Below are 18,283 nucleotides of genomic sequence, written 5' to 3'. Positions count from 1 at the left end.
AGTGATTATCAATATTATCCATGGCGCACGGGAAACCTCCATTGGTGCAATTCTAGGGAAAAACTTTCTTCAACTATATCAAGTCATATACAACTTATAATATAAAGAAAATTTGATCTAATCATGGGGGTTGCTTGCTTGTAAATTATGGAGTTCATTGTGTATATATGTATGTATAATATATGTTTATATATATAGACACATACCCATCTACACATGCGAATTTTATGAATGTATCTACTTTTCAGTTCTATGCCTATCTAGGTCTTTCCACGAATGTTCAAAAAACATGTTACAATCCCATGAAAATTTGAGAAAGAGGTGCTAGCAAATACTTAAATTTACATTGGAATTTAGTACTAGATTATATTGAAGCGAAGTCGAAGTCCAACAATTTTGAGTTTGGATGGGAAGATTAGACTCTAATTGGAGGTAGAGTTGGAGTCGAAGACATAACAAATCTTAAAAAAAAAAAAAAAAAAAAAAAAAAAAAAAAAAAATTTGATATTCCTCACTTTGATTTTATATTGGAGATTATCTTCTTTAAGAGGTTATATGCATGTATATAGGTTCTTTACCATATTATAGATGATATTTATGATAGCTTATATTACACTAATACTTTTTATAATCACTAAGTGTTTAGTATGTAACATTCCGAACTTAAAAGCCTTCTATTTTAGGAAACTCTAAGGTTTCCTTTTAATTAGAGTCATTATTTTTGAGAATTAAATTAGCGTTCCATCTAAAATTGGTCATTTGAAGTTGTGTTTGGATATTGAGCTAAGTTAAAATGAGTTGAGTTCTTTATAAATAATAGTGAGTTGAAATGGTAGAGTAAGTTTTGTGGAGTCCACCCAAAATGAATTTAGATGTGTTTTGATGTTAAGATGAATTTATATGTATTTATGAAAAGTTAAAAAAAGATTGTGAGTTTCACGTGTAAAGAGGTATCGAGTTGAGTAATGTTTAGTAATTTGAGAGATGTGTGTAGATGTTGGGTTAAACTTAAATTTGAACTCAACTTAGATGAGTTCAGCTGCCTCCATGTTCCAAATGAGTCTATTATTGGGTGTCTAGGCTTGGGCTTTTGAATTTGTAAATTGATAATTTATGGAAATTAGAAACCAACGAGAGAATAAATTCATGAATAGGTGGGCCTACACTTGGAGTAGATCAGTTATTGAGCCACGGACTCGAGAGTTTGTGTAAAAGCCCATTGATGGTTACTAAACAAGGTTGGATTCATTTAAATTCATTTAGGCCAAGAATTTCTTTAGAGCCCATTGGAAAATTGGCAGGCTCATCTCCATGATTTAAAATTCTAAGAACATGGTTCAACCCATTTCGGAAATCACCTCGCGCTATGGATAGTAAAGATCATGAAGTTGGTGTACCATTCCTAGAGTTGCACCAATGGAGGTTTCCCAATAGCTTAATCATGTAATTGCAGAGAGGATCGGGCTTAAGGGGATCAAGAGGTAGAGGCCTAGAGTACCATTTATAGAGATTTTACTTAATTGCCTTATTTATTAATTAGTAATTTTATTAGCTCAAGACTTTGAGCACTTTTTAATTTGTGCTTCCATTGAATTTTTTTTTTAATTTTAAATATATATAGTATATCTTAATTATTTTATAAAATTCGTTCAATTTGGCTCCTAAGTAATTTTTAAAAAATTTAGTACTAGCATCGATCCCTGTCAATTCCTATTTTTGAAATCAAGTATTATTCTTGTTCCTAAAGAGAGTACGAGATATTAAATAATGGTATATATAATCATATAACATGCCGGCATTATAAAGTCTAGTACTAGTAGTATGTGCGTTATTACACATAGGGCTAGGGATGTAAATTTAAATCGGATAATCGGTCCGGACCGATTAGTTCGGAACCGGTTCCTATATAATGAAAATCAGCTGGATTCGGTCCGGTTTCGGTTCCGTAGTTTCAGGGACAAGACTGGACCGAACCGGATCCGTTGGAAAAAATATATATATACAAATTAATTTTATATATTATACAAAATATTTATATAGATATAAGTTTTATATATAATATATAATTGTATATTAAATTTTTATATATAATATATAATTATATATCATATGTGAAATAATTAAATATTATAATTTATAAAATAAAAGTTTAATCTTAAAGATGAAAATTTAATTGATCATATGCTTTAAACATAATATATATATTAAATTACTAATAACATTTTATCATAAGAAGTAACACTTTATTATATGTTTTTAACATTTTAAAAAAGCTGGAAAATCGAACCGGACCAAACCGGAAACCAGTAAAACCGGAGGTACCGGTTTAGGAGGGTAATCGAGGCGTAATCGGTTTTGAAAAATGCAAACCCAGTATATATCAGTTCAGTCCTAGATTTTGTCCACGCCGGATCAGACCGGACCGGTTACACCCCTACATAGGGCAAACCATAAATCAAGTGACTCCTGGAGAGATCGGAGGGAGAGAGTTGAAGATTTTGAGATAGAAGATAGAGGTAAAAGAAAATTGTGAAAGCTCCTTGGAGCAAACTCGGTGGAGAAGTCGATTGTTGTGAAAAAAAGATAACAAAAATTGAAAGTAAACAAGAAAAGAACAATCAAACAATCACACAATACAAGATTTACGTGGATCGGCGACTTGACTACGTCCACGGAGCTGCAAAAGATTTTATTTCTTGAGGAATCACAATGTATAGTGTATGGGCCGATTACTGTGCTCAATTGTATGGCCACAATATTAAAAAAATACATATATATAGGGTACACAATGGAAAACCCTAATTACTCAAAATCTACGTTATTCACTCGAGTAGCGTGTCGAGCGCATGTCGAGCGAACCTGTTTACTAGCCATTTGCTCAAGCCATTTGTCGAGCGGCTCACAAGCGAATTCTCTGTTTGAACTCCACTCGAGCGCCCTATCGAGCGAGTGTTGAGCAAGCTTTCTGTGTCGCATCTGCTCAAGCTCCCTATCGAGCAAATCACGTGCGAACTCTTTATGTAGCGTCTCCGCTTGAGCAAACTGAAAGCTCCACTCGAGAGGACTGAGCCAAGCTCCACAATACTCAACAATTCTCTCACTTGGAGACTGGTATAGCCACTGTATCACCCTCTGCCTCAAAACATGATATCCTCCACCTCTGCAACTCATTGCCCCTGTTTTCATGCAAGAAGACCAACTGAAGTTGCAGACAACTTTAGTTTCTCATGTGTAACACCCTTTGTCAACATATCAGCAAGGTTCTTGCTTCCACAAATTTTCTCAAGTATCAACTGGCGTTCGTCTAGTAATGATCGAATGAAATGATACATGATCTGAATGTACTTGGTCCTGGAACGAAGTGCTCGATCCTTGGAAAGAAATATGGCACTTTGATTATCGTTCTAGAGAGTGTCATTTTGATTCTTCTTACCCAACTCCTCCAAGAAGCCTTGTAACCAAATCATCTCCTTTGATGCTTCTAACACAGCAATATACTCAGTTTTTGTAGTAGACAAAGAAACTATTTTCTGCAAATTAGAACCCCAAGACACGGCAGTACCACCCAGAGTGTAAACAAAGCCTGTGGTACTCTTTCTACTATTAGTGTCTCAAATCAAATCAACATCAACATAGCTCTGCACCTCTAAGCTCTCTCTAAAGAAGCACAAGCACACTTCTGAGGAGCCTTTTAGGTACCTTAGAATCCACTTCACTGCTTCCCAATATTGTTTTCCTGGATTACTCATGTATCTGCTCACAACTCCCACTGCATGGGCAATATCTGGTCTTGTGCAGACCATAGCATACATAAGTGAATCAATAGCTGAGGCATAAGGAACCTTACTCATGTAGTCGTGTTCCTTTTCTAACTTGGTGATTGATCCTTACTAAGTCTGAAGTGACACCCCAGGGGTGTGCCAACTGGTTTGGCCTTGTCCATGTTGAACTTGCTTAGTACCTTTTTCATATACTCAGCCTGTAAGAGTCTCAACGTGCCTTTGACTTTGCATTTGACAATTCTCATGCTAATAATTTGTTTTGCAGCTCCCAAATCCATCATTACAAAGCGCTTTGATATCTACTTTTTCAGATTATTGATCTTATCAATATTAGATCTTGCAATAAGCATATCATCTATAATACAGTAGTAAGATAATGTAAGAATTGTCAAAGTGCTTGACATAGCAATAGTGATCTGCCTGACATCTGATGTACCTTGAACTGCACATAAAACTGTCAAACTTCTTGTATCACTGGCTAGGTGTTTGCTTCAGGCCATATAAGCTCTTCTTCAATTTACAAACTGAACTCTCTTTTCCTTGTAATACAAACCCCTCAGGTTGATGCATATAGATGTCTTCTTCGAGGTCTCCATGGAGGAAAGCTGTCTTCACATCTAACTGCTCAAGATAGAAATCTTCAATAACAACCATTGCCAATACTAACCTGATGGTTGTGATCTTCACCACAGGAGAAAAGGTCTCAGAGTAGTCAATACCATTTTTCTGCTGAAAGCCTTTTACAACAAGTCTGACCTTGTACCTTCTATTGCCATCATGCTCAGTTTTCACTCGGTAAACCCACTTGTTGTGCAATGCCTTGTTCTTTGATGGAAGTTTTATCAAATGTGTAATTCCCTAATAAGGAATCCATCTCATCCTTCATGGCCAACTCTCACTTGAATTTTCATCATAGCTCTGTGGTTCTCCACCATCTGTCAACAGAATATAATTCAAGTGGGTGAGAAACGTTGTGGGGGTCGAATGGTCCTGACTGACCAGTGAACTGCAACTGCGGGTGTGGACGACTCTGGATCTGACTGTGGAATAATAGGAATGGGTGCATTGGGCCCACTCTCTCCATCACTCACGTCCCTACATTGCACTGTAACCTCTAGTAGGTCTTCCAAACTCACAAACTTGGACTCCTGAGGAACTGTATCAGCAACTGTACTGGACTTGTTTTTGTACATGACTTTCTCATTGAATATCACAATTCTGCTTCTTATGATCTTCTGACCCTACTCATCCTAGAAACGATAGCCAAATGTCTCGTTTCCATAGCCAATGAAATAACATTTCTTTGACTTTGCCTCAAATTTGCTACGAGCATCATAATCAACATGAACATAAGAAAGACAACCAAAAGTCTTAAGATGAGAAAATTTGACCTCTTTTCTGCTCCAAACCCCCTCAGGCAGTCCACAATCTAACATAACTGATGACCCTTGATTTAACAAGTAAATAGCAGTGCTGACTAGGTTTACCCAGAATGTAGGTGGTAGTCCAACATGCAGTCTCATGCTTCTAGCACACTTATTAATTGTTCTATCCATATGTTCAGCAACACCATTTTACTATGGTGTCCCAAGAATGGTCTTCTCCATTTTGATACCATGAGCTAAAAAATACTCCTTGAACCCTCCATCAATATATTTACCACCATTGTTAGACCTTAAGCATTTTAGCATTAAGTCTGTCTCTGTCTCAACTAAGGCTTTCCACTTTTTGAATGCATCAAATACATCAAATTTATGCTTCAAAAAATAAATGCATACCTTCTTGCTGTGGTAATTAATGAACGTGATATAGTACCGAGAACCTTCAAGAGACGACAATAAAAAAGATACTCACACGTCTGTGTGCACAAGCTCTAGCTTTCCTGTTTTTAGTGTTCTGTCACTCTTCAAGAAACTGACCTTTTTTCTACTTCCCCAGGCTCTCATACATGTTGAGATCAATTGACTTCAGTTTTAGTAGCTTGCCATTAGACAATAATTCTTTCATGCCATTTTGACTCATATGGCTAAGTCTACAGTGCCACAAATCTGCAGTGCTCTCTGCAATGGTAGTAGCAATAATATTATTTAAACCAGTCATCATATACAGAGTACCAAGTTTTGTTACCCCGATCGAATGCCAATGCCCATTTAGTAACCTTGCAGGTGCTATTTGAGAACACTACTGAATGACCACAATCATCGAGCTGTCCTACAGAGATAAAGTTTTTCTTCAACTTAAGAATGTGCCCAACCTTTTGCAAAGTCCACTTGTTCTTATTAGGGAGTGCAATGTTAATGTCTCTCATTTCCACCACGTTCAGTGTCTCTCCTTCTGCATTATCTCTCGATGGGAAGATATGTGAAGGAAGCTCCTGGATCTAGTATCCAGTCATCAATTGGACTGTGAACTACAAGTAGTATTGCATCCTATACTTCTTCAGTTACCACATTAGCACTATCATTCTCCATCTTTTTCAGATTTTTACAGTTCTACTTTATGCGACCAGCCTTGCCATAGTTCCAGCAAGTTGATTGCTGCTTAGGCTTTGACTTGCTTTTGCCCCTGTCCTTTGATTTTGATATGCCTCTATTTGAGTTCCTGTCTTATGATCTCTCTAGAGAATCAACATTAGTGCTGAACTCAAACCTGAGGTCTCGCCTAAATCCTTCCTGCGCACTTCCTCAGCCAAAATCAAATCACAACTATCATCATATTTCAATTTCCTTTTTCCAACAGAATTATTAACAGCCATTCTCATGGTTTTCCAACTATTTGGCAGTGAAGCCGACAATATCAAAGCACGTATCTCATCATCAAACTCAATTTCAATCGAAGACAATTGATTTGTGGTATTATTTTGAACACATTCAAATGCTGTGCAATAGACGTACATTCTGCCATCTTCAACTTAAACAACTTGTTCATTAAGTGTATCCTGTATTTCAAATATGGCTTTTCATACATACCTAACAAAGCTGCCATGAGATCTACAGTCGTCTTCTCCTTGATGATGTTGTGTGCAACGGATCTCAACAAGGTTAGCCGAATAAGCCCCAGAACATGTCGGTCTAACAGGTTCCAATTAGCATCTTCCATGCTGCTTTGCTTCTTCCCCAACAATGGAAGATGAAGCCTCTTCCCAAAAAGGTAATCCTTCATATGCATCATCTAGTATCCATAATCTGTGCCATCAAACTTCTCAATCCCAGATACCTTCACTTCTTCTTCAGCCATCGTTTTTCCTCAGACCCGAATCTTGGCTTTGATACCAATTGTTGTGAAAAAATGATGACAAAAACTAAAAGTAAACGAGAAAAAAAACAATCAAACAATCACACGACATATGGGGCGATTACTGTACTCAATTGTACAACCACAATATTAGAAAAATACATATATATAGGGTGCACGACGAAAAACCCTAATTACTCAAAATCTATGCTACTCGCTCGAGCGGCGTGTCGAGCACACGTCGAGCCAACCTATTTATTGGTTGTTTGCTTGAACTATTTTTAGAATGGCTCATGAGCGAACTCTTTATCTGAATTCCACTCGAGTACCCAGTCAAGCGAGTGTCGAGCGAACTCTCTATGTCGCATCCGCTCAAGCTCGCTGTCAAGCAAACACTCTGTGTAGCATCTCCACTCGAGCGACCTGAAAGCTCCGCTCGAGTGGACTGAGCTAGGCTCCATAATACTCAACAATTATCCCACTTGGAGACTGTTACAACCACTGTATTACCCTTTGCCTCAAAACATGATAGCCTCCACCTCTGCAATTCATTGCCCTTGTCTTCATGCTAGAAAACCAACTGAAATTAAGCACAACTTCAGTTTCTCAAGTGTAACACCCTTTGTCAACATATCAGTAGGGTTACTGCTTCCACAAATTTCCTCAAGTATCAATTGGCCTTCGTCTATTAATGATTGAATGAAATGATACCTGATCTGAATGTGCTTGGTCCTGGAATGAAATGCTGGATTTTTGGTAAGAAATATGGCACTTTGACTATCGTTGTAGAGAGTGCTCTTCTAATTCTTCTTACTAGGCTCCTCCAAGAAACCTTGTAACCAAATCATCTCATTTGATGCTTCTAACACAGCAATATACTCAACTTCTGTAGTAGACCAAGAAACTGTTTTCTACAAATTAGAACTCTAAGACATGGCAGTAACACCCAGAGTGTAAACAAAGCCTGTGATACTCTTTCTACTATTAGTGTCTCCCGCCAAATCAGCATCAACATAGCCCTGCACCTCTTAGCTCTCTCCAGAAAAGCACAAGCACGCTTTTGAGGAGCCTTTTAGGTACTTTAGAATCCACTTCACAACTTCCCAATGTTGTTTTCCTAGATTACTCATGTATCTACTCACAACTCCCACTACCTGGGTAATATATGGTATTGTGCAAATCATAACATACATAAGTGAACCAATAGCTGAGGCATAAGGAACTGTACTCATGTAGTCGTGTTTATCTTCTGACTTTGGTGACTGATCTTTTCTAAGTCTGAAGTGACTGCCCATGGGTGTGCCAACTGGTTTGGCCTTGTCCATGTTGAACCTGCTGAGTATATTTTTTACATACTCAACCTGTGACAGTCTCAACATGCCCTTGACTCTGTCTTTGACAATTCTCATGCCAATGATTTGTTTTGCAGCTCCCAAATCCATCATTGCAAAGTGCTTTGACATCTGCTTCTTCAGATTATTCATCAATGCTAGACCCTACAATAAGCATATCATCCACTACAATAATGTAAGAATTATCAAAGTGCTTAACATAGTAACAGTGATCTGCCTGACATCTGATGTACCCTGAACAGCACATAAAACTGTCTAACTTCTTTTACCACTGCCTAGGAGCTTCCTTTAGGCCATACAAGCTATTCTTCAGTTTATAAACTGAAGCTAACAATATCAATGCACGTATCTCATCTTCAAACTCAATTTCAACAGAAGACAATTGATTTGTGATAGTATTGAACTCATTCAAACGTTGTGCAACAGACATACCTTCTGTCATCTTCAAATCAAACAACTTCTTCATTAAGTGTACCTTGTTATTTGCAGACAGCTTTTTATACATACCTAACAAAGCTGCCAAGAGATCTGATAGTCGTCTTCTCCTTGATGACTTTGTGTGCAACGGATCTCAACAGGGTTAGCTGAATAATCCTCAGAACCTGTCGATCTAACAAGTTCCACTCAACATCTTCCATGATGTCCGGCTTCTTCCCCAACAATAGAAGATGAAGTCTCTTCCCATAGAGGTAGTCCTCTATCTGCATCCTCCAGTATCCATAATATTTGCCATCGAACTTCTCAATCCCAGATACCTTCTCTTCTTCTCCAACCATCGTTTTTCCTCAAACCCAAACCTTGGCTCTTGATATCAATTATTGTGAAAAATGATGACAAAAATTGAAAGTAAACGACAAAAGAACAATCACACGACATAAGATTTATGTGGTTTCGCAACTGGCTTACGTCCACGAAGCTGTGGTGAATTTTATTTCTTAAGGAATCACAATGTACAGTGAGTGTATGGGGCGATTACTGTGCTCCATTGTAAGGCCACCGTATTAGAAAAATACATATATATATATATATAGGGTACACGGCGGAACCCTAATTACTCAAAATTTGCGTTAGTCGAGTGAACCTATTTACTAGCTTTTTGCTCGAGCCGTCCATCGAGCAACTCACAAGAAAACTCTCTATCTGAACTCCGCTCAAGCGCCCTATCGAGCGAGTGTCGAGCGAACTCTCTGTGTCGCATTCGCTTGAGCTCCCTGTTGAGCATATCATGCGTGAACTCTCTGTGTAGCGTCTCCGCTTGAGCGAACTTAGCCAAGCTCCACAATACTCCATAGGATGCATGCATGCATGGACGTTGTGATAAGTTTTGTGTTGGTTGTTTAATTTCTTTGATCTTCATCTTCCCAATGTAACCGAGGAGTTTAGACGAACTCCAACTTTGACAAGACAACCCTTTTTCTTTTTCTTCCGAGTATCTTGATCACAACGCATCTACGGTAGAAAAGTATAGACCATCAAAACTCTCCTGATCATCTCCACTCCTCCTGAGTAACTTCGGAAAACCTAAACAATATGTTCATCAATTTATATCGAAAAAGAATCAACTTATACTGAGAGAATAAGATCATCAACACAAGAAGTTGAAAAAGAAAGATTGCAGAGGCTGCATGCATGCTGGTATTTCGGAACATTAAAAGATATTTTAATAAGGTTTTTAATCTCTCGCCAAGCTGGTATTCGATTAATGCTTAATTCATAAATTAATTGGGGTTATCTGGTTAGTACTACTGTCATCAAAGCAAATGAATCATCTTTCTTTTGCAGCCTGATTCAGGTCATGGACTCAGGACCACTTCACAGCTAATAACCTCTTGTATATATCTTTAAGGTCTAGCTAGCCAACCTCGTGTAAGAGGCATGCATGTACGAGTAATATTGAAAGAAAAAGAAGGAAAAGAAAAAGAAAAAAAACAACCACCAAATGCTGCGCTCAGCAAGCCATAACTTTTTTTGGTGGCCTGTCGTACCTGAAATATAATATTTTAACACGTACAGTTAGTATGATTATGTGTGTGTATAATATATATAATATATAATTTTATTATGTTTTAGTGAAGATAGACCATAGTGTATGCATCAATGCATGGATACTTAAAAACCAAAATATCGTACAGTTTTGTCTTGTTCATAAAAGATTGGGATTTAAAAACCTAAAGTGCTACATGCAGCGCCACAAAGTATTATAAGGACTGTCATAACCAGTACTCTCTTTTCTATGATAGTTTACAAAGCAAATTGTCTTTTCCCAGCAATCAAAAATCCCAGCAATTATGTCCTAAAAGATTAATCAACTGGTTCAAATTAAGAAGAACCCTCATTGGAAAAGACAAGCAAGGGCTCACAATCTTGGTTCAGTTGAGAACATCCAGAATACTTCCCAAAAGATCCACTCTTTAACTCCTCTGAAGAGGAATCTTTCCTCTGAACAAGCTGAGAAAAGGCCATCAGATGTTAGTAAAAAACAGAAGCTTAATCTACCAGGTTTGGGTGAGATTAAAGATGATAAGTTGGTGGTGGCTACTAGGCAGCACCACCAATTGCCATGATTTGTATAAGCTGGAACTACCGAGAGCTTGGGAACTCCCGGACAGTTCATGAACTTCACCTCTTGGTGAAGACAAAGGCTCCAAGTCTCATTTTCCTAATGGAGACTAAGTGCTCCAGGTCTAAGATGGAGAAAGTGAAACTTATATTAGGAATGAAAAACTGTTTTGTGGTGGATAGCAAGGGTGCAAGTGGTGGCCTGGCCTTATTTTGGAAGAATGAATTGAATGTGTCACTGATATCTTATTCTCATTTCCATATTTCTACGAAGATCAAACAAAGAGGTAATAAGGGGGAATGGCTCATGACAGGTTTCTATGGCCATCCTTTAACATCCAAAAGAAGTAGTAGCTGGAACTTACTGAATGCATTAAAACTTTCTGATATTGTACTATGGTTTTGTGTAGGGGACTATAATGAAATCCTGCATAATGGTGAAAAGTATGGAGGGGGAATGAGACCTTACTCTCAGATGGAAGCTTTTAGATAATCTCTAGTTTTGAATGGGCTGAGTGATCTAGGCTACACAGGAGACAAATTCACGTGGTGCAATAACAGACAGGGTCCTCAATTCACCAAGGAAAGATTGGATAGGGCATGTGCTAATGCTAAATGGATTGAAATGTTCTCAGATACCATGGTGAGTACAGAGGCTGCCCAAAAGTCAGATCATAGGTCTCTAATAATATCCATCTCTTCAAGAAGTCAGTTCTTTACCAGAGAGGAAAGGCCATTTAGATATGAGGCATGTTGGGCTATCAGAGAGGAGTGCCACAAGATTGTAGAGGAGGCATGGAAGGGAAGTGTTTTGGCACAAAACAAACTCGATCTGGCTATTACAGGTCTATCCAGGTGCAAAGATAAGCTCAAAAAATGGGGCAAAGTGATAGCTAATGGCGCAAGGAAAGAACATCAAGCCAAGAGACAACAATTATTTGACTTATAGAAGGCTAACATAGGGAATCTAGCAGAGGAAATAAGGGCCAAAAAACAAGAATTAGACAAACTGCTTGAGAAGGAAGACAAAAAATAAAGACAAATGGCAAAGCAAAAATGGCTGAGGGAAGGGGATAGGAACACCAAATTTTTTCACCAATGTGCTACTCAAAGAAGGAAGAGAAATTTCATTAGAAAAATTACAGATGAAAATGGTGAAGAGGCAGTTACTAAGGAGGAAATAAGTGCAAAATTTCAGAACTTCTTCAAGGGTCTCTTTACTACTTCCAACCCTGAAGACATTCCCTTAAGCTTACAGCACTTAGACAAAATTGTCACAGCTGAAATGAACTCAAAGCTTCTTAGAAAGTTCACAAGACAAGAAGTTGAAGAAGCTCTTTTTAACATGAACTCTTTGAGTTCTCCAGGGCCAGATGGCTTCCCTCTAGCTTTCTATCAAAACCATTGGGGCATAGTTGGACACGAGGTAATTGAAGCGGCTCTTTTCTTACTCAAATCTGATGGCCATTTTGATGCTATAAACTCTACTCATATAGCCCTTATTCCTAAGCTAAATTTTCCCTCAAAAGTATATGACTTTCGCCCTATAAGCCTTTGTAATGTATTGTACAAGATTGTTTCAAAAGCCATTGCCAACATATTGAAGTTCATACTGCAAGACATTATCTCCCCTACCTAAGCTGCCTTTGTCCCAGGCAGGTTAATCTCTGATAATATTATAGTGGCTTTTGAGGCATTACATTCCGTGAACAATAGATTGAAAGGAAAATAGGGTTTCATGGCTTTGAAACTGGATATGAGTAAAGCGTATGATCGTATTGAATGGGCTTTTCTAAGAGAAGTGATGAGAAAAATGGGCTTTGCTGAAAATTGGATCAGACTTGTGATGAAGTGTGTGGAATCTGTGTCTTAGTCCATTCTACTCAATGGCATCCCTCAAGAACTTTTCAAGCCTACTAGAGGAATTAGGCAGGGAGACCTCTTGTCTCCTTACCTCTTCATCCTTTGTGCAGAAGTGTTAAGCTCTATGCTCAACCAAGCTAAACTTTCAAAAGCAATTTCAAGTGTCCCCATAACAAGAGGCAGAATACACCTAAACCATCTGCTATTTGCAGATGACAGCCTAATTTTTTACAAAGCAAATTCCCTTGAATGGAGCAGGCTGATTTTTTTGCTCAACATCTATGAAAAAGCTTCAGGCCAATGTTTAAACAAAGAGAAGACCTCAATACAGTTTAGCAAGAACACTCCAAAGGAAAATCAGGATATTATATTGAACATTGTAGGGGTGAGATCTAGCCTTCCTTATGAACAATATCTTGGACTCCCCTCTCTAATAGGCAGGTCAAGATACAAATCTTTCAAGTCTATCCTGGACAAAGTTAGACAGAGGTTAAGCAGTCATCGAGTCAAATTGTTGTCACAAGCTGGAAAAGAAATCTTCCTAAAAGTAGTGGTGTAGGCCTTGCCAACTTATAGCATGGGGGTTTTTAAACTACCTTGGTCCCTTCTAAAAGATATTAACAAGGTAATGAGAAACTTCTGGTGGGGTAAGGTTGAGGAGGAAAGGAAAATCCATTGGGTATCTTGGAAGACTATGGGAAAACCGAAAGCAGCTGGTGGCATGGGTTTCAGAGAATTACATAGTTTTAACCTTGCAATGCTGGCAAAACAAGGTTGGAAGCTACTGCATCATCCTCAAGCTCTAGCTTCTCAAGTGCTGAAAGCTAAATACTTTCCACATAGTGACTTTTGCAAGCCAAACTAGGAAGTAGGCCTTCATTCATCTGGAGAAGTATAATGGATACTAGAGAACTTGTTAAAAGGGGTACCAGGTGGAGAGTTGGAAATGGTGAAGATATCAAAATCTGGGAGGATAGGTGGGTTCCAAACCTTCCATATGCTAAAATTATGAGTCTAGTGAGGGATCTGGGTCCTGAGGCTTTTGTTAGTGTCTTAATTGATCCTGGCACAAAACAATGGAAGACTAGTATGGTGGAGGATTTGTTTTTACCTGAAGAAGCTAATTTGATCAAGCAGATCCCTATGAGCTATAACAACAACCCTGACAAACTAATTTGATCAGATTCTTCTCAGGGTTCTTTCTCTGTGAGGAGTGCCTACCACTTGCATATGGACTTAATGGAATCTATGAGAGGCTAGGCTTCTAGTAGCTCTTATGATGAGAGGTTTTGGTCAAATTTGTGGAAGCTTCAGATCACTCCTGCTGATAAACTATTCCCGTGGAGAGCCAGCCATAAGGGATTACTTACCAACCAAAATCTTTTTAAGAAGAAGATTATGGAAAAGCCTTTATGCCCTATATGCCAACTGGAAGAGGAGAGTGTCATTCATGCCATTTGGAATTGCCCTACTTCTCAGGATATGGCACCAATGTTCAAGGAAACTTCAAAAATGTTCCTCCCCCAAACCTACAATCAAGAATCTCATAACAGAACTGCAGGATTCAGGAGGCAAGGAACTGGTTGAAGAATTTGCCGTGGTGGCTAGAAGAGTTTGGATGAGGAGAAATCATTTCATATTCCAACAAGAGTTCAGCGGTCCCAACTCAATAGCTAAACTGGCTAAGGAAACTCTAAATGATTTGAACTCTAGCCATACTAATGAGTTAGTCCAGCAAATTTCTGTGCAACACATGATCCCATCATGGAGCCCACCCCCTGAAAACATATATAAACTCAATTGGGATGTTGCTGTCGATATAATTTAGTGCAAGATTGGGATAGGCCTAATCATCAGGGATTGGAATGGGAGGATTGTGGCAACTTCAAGGAAATATAGACCCCTAGCTATTTCCTGACCCTTTGTTGGCAGAGGCTATGGAAGCTATGGAAGCCTCTTGTTTCGGTCTACAACTGGGAATCAAAAGGATCATCCTTGAAGGCAACTCCAAGTTAGTCATCTTAGCAATCAACAACAGCAACAAGGAGAACTGGTCAGCTACGGGTATGCTCATTGAAGATATAAAAATTCAGCTGAATAGCTATGAAGAGTGGTCTGCTTCACATGTTAGGAGGGAAGGAAATCAAGCTACTCATAAGCTTGCTATGGATGAACTGTTACATTCCATCTCTTCAGTTGATATGGGAATTATTCTCCATTGTATTCTTGACTGATACTGAAGGTCTATAAATGGAATTCTTCTTTAAAAAAAAATATCTCAATAGATTCTGATCATTAGAAATACAAATAAATACACAAACAAGAAGACAACTCTTCTTTGAAAAGTTAGAGCGAGCTAGCTAGCTAGGCCTAAAATCTTGTCAAGCTAGCGGAAAGTTTTTCAAATTTGAGTGGAAAATAATACGTCATAGTGAGCAGGTCTATATATATAATATGTTGGTTAATTAGGTTTGAAGTGCTCGATCCTATATATATGTATGAGTAATGTTTACGAATGACCTAAATTAAACTTGGTAAAATGAAAAGAGAAATGTTACAGACATAAAGAAATTATACAAAGTAAACTCATAAATTGATGTGACTTTGTGAAATCCGTTAGATCTATTTTATAATAAAAATTAACTTTACAATTTAACGTACCATATCAAGCCACATCAGTTTGTATGTTTGTTTTTGTGTAATCTTTTTGTAGTTAAAGTATTTTCCAAACGAAAAATATCGATCCTTACCAAAAATATAGCTATAGCTCTAATACTTCGAGACAAAAGAAATTACCATATATATATAATATATATGTATGTATTGCATTCCTATATATGATTACTCTTGAAAAACGTTATTAATTTCTGGGCGATGTACAATTCATATCTTGCATTCCTAATTGATAGATGGGTACTGCCGCCACTATTATAAATAGAGATTTATGATGATTAGAATAATATGATTACAATTAGCTAGTCTATCATGTTCTCCATCTATATATATATATATATATAGTCATCTAAAAGTTACCCGATCGATAATGCTAATTAATTCCCGACATGAATTCTTGGCCGGACCAGGACAAAACTGGTGGCGGTTTATTCCAGGATTCCCTCAGTCGTTGCAATGGCCGACTTACCCTAGCTTGCTAGCTTGGCTACTCTTCCCTAGTCCATACATAGTCTTAATTAATTAGGCGTAGTGATCGTACGTACGTTGGATTAGTTTACGTTAATGATCATGTTTCATTCTTTTTGTCCATATAAATATATATAAATATATATATATATATATATATATATATATTATAAGCATAACTTCATTCAATTGAAAATAGCATCAATACATCAATTGTTATCAAACCATAAAGCATGATGAACAAAAGAAGGGACTTGCTCCCACCATACATTGATATCAACGACGTTCCAAGCATGTCTAGCTAAAGAATGAGCTATCCCATTTCCTAGCCTGTTAACATGTTGAACTCGGACTTCTTGAAAAAGCATCATCAGATTCTTGGCTTCATTGATCAAATTATCAGTACTTGCATAAGAATCTTTTGTGGATTGCAACTCCTGAACCACTTTAAGACAGTCACTTTCAATGATTAATTTTGGAATGCCAAGTGGGAGGCATAGATGTAGCCCTCTCAAAACATCAATGGATTCAATTGTGGCTGCTCCATCCACTTCTAACTCATTCTTGCTTACCGCCATCACAATTCCTCTACTTGTATCTCGCCGGACAATCCCAACTCCAACTTTCCTCAGATCAGCAAAAACTGCTCCATCTACATTTACTTTGAGCAAACCATCTAGGGGAGCTTGCCACTTAGATAGCTTATGCAAATCCCTTAATGTCGTTGCTCGCACATCATTGAAAGCTTTGCAGAATGATAAAACATGTTCAGCTGCTTGAACAAGTTGTATCAAATTGTTTTCCATCAGCGCCAAGTGATTTTGCCTGTACCATAAGCTCCAACACAATAAAAAAACATAGTTAACTCAGCTTCACTGCATTGCATAATAACCATTCTCACAATTTCAAAAAACTCAAAGAGGAATGAAAATTTTGTAACATTGGAAGGAGTTTCTGGCATTTCTGCCATAAAATATATATGATTAGTAGAACAAGTTAGCATAGCATGGTTGATATTTCCTCATGATCCTGACAAAAACAACATTGAGCCTCCACATCAATTTTTTTCCTCTTGAGATTAGTGAGAGTTGGCAAGATATCCTTGCAAACCTTTCAGGCAAAAGTTTTAATCTTCCTGAGAACTTTCATTTGCCAAATTCTCCTCTAAAGAGATCTATCTTGCATCTGCAAAGATGTTTCTCCATCCCAACTAGCCATTAAATTATGAATCAGCTTATAAGCACTCTTGATAAAGAAGTTTCCATTTGCTTCCTTATCCCAAATCCACCTATCCATACACTGAGTTGCTAACAATCGAATCTTTAGGATCTCCTCCGCTGTACTTGAATTAAATAGAGCTCTAACCAATTAATTGTGCATTCCGTGTCTTAATAGTAGCATCAATTAAACTGTCCACTGTAGTTTCTTCATCGACAATTGGCCCATACGATATAGCATCTTTTAAGAACCCCAAATATAATATATTTAAGTAAATATATATAAACATACGATACAGCTTGCTTTCGGCTTAAAATTTATTTAAGCTAGTTAATTAATATAGTGTCCAGTAAATTAATTAAATATTGGGCTTGTTTGAGGAGCTAGCTAGCGGATCTTCTTTCCTTTTCGCAAAGTCCAGACCCCAAGTACTAGTACTCCACTCAAACAGGCCGCCGTTGATTTCATGGGGTCAAGTGTGTCGGTATTCATCATGTGGTATTAACGTTGATGGAATCGTTTTCCAACCTCAATCGAGGCAATATATATACTGATCTGTATATAGGTTTGAGAAATTAACCTAGCAACCCTATAAAGGCGCTCTATCTATCTTGTGCTAGCTACCTAGCTAGTACTTATAATTATATATATATATTTTTATATATATATATATATATGATATGTTTTACGGTACGGTATTTAAGTTTAGGATTAACTTGATGACCGTCGTACGTAGGAGTTTGTAAAACATGCATGTAATATATGCAATTGGTTCTTATTCACAAAAACAGTAGGATATATATGAATTTGACATTCATGACTTTTCTGCAGCGTGCATTATATATATATATATATATACACACACACATATATATACTTATTGTTAGGAAATTATATACAGTAACAAAATAAAAAATTACTATTATAAAATACCAACACTTGTAATTAGTCACTTGATCATTATATATATATATATATGCATGCCGTTTCATAATTTAATTTTTTAATTTCTATGAAGTATGATCTGTCAATATTTATTTCTCGATAAAAATGGTACTTTTAAATTTTGTTTAGAGCACACCGAAAACAGGTTTTCAGTAATTTAATTACCCTACTAGCTAATTAAGAATTATA

Source organism: Juglans regia, chromosome 16 (assembly GCF_001411555.2).
Source record: "Juglans regia cultivar Chandler chromosome 16, Walnut 2.0, whole genome shotgun sequence".
Taxonomy (NCBI): Eukaryota; Viridiplantae; Streptophyta; class Magnoliopsida; order Fagales; family Juglandaceae; genus Juglans; species Juglans regia.
Note: the sequence above shows the minus strand (reverse complement) of the source record.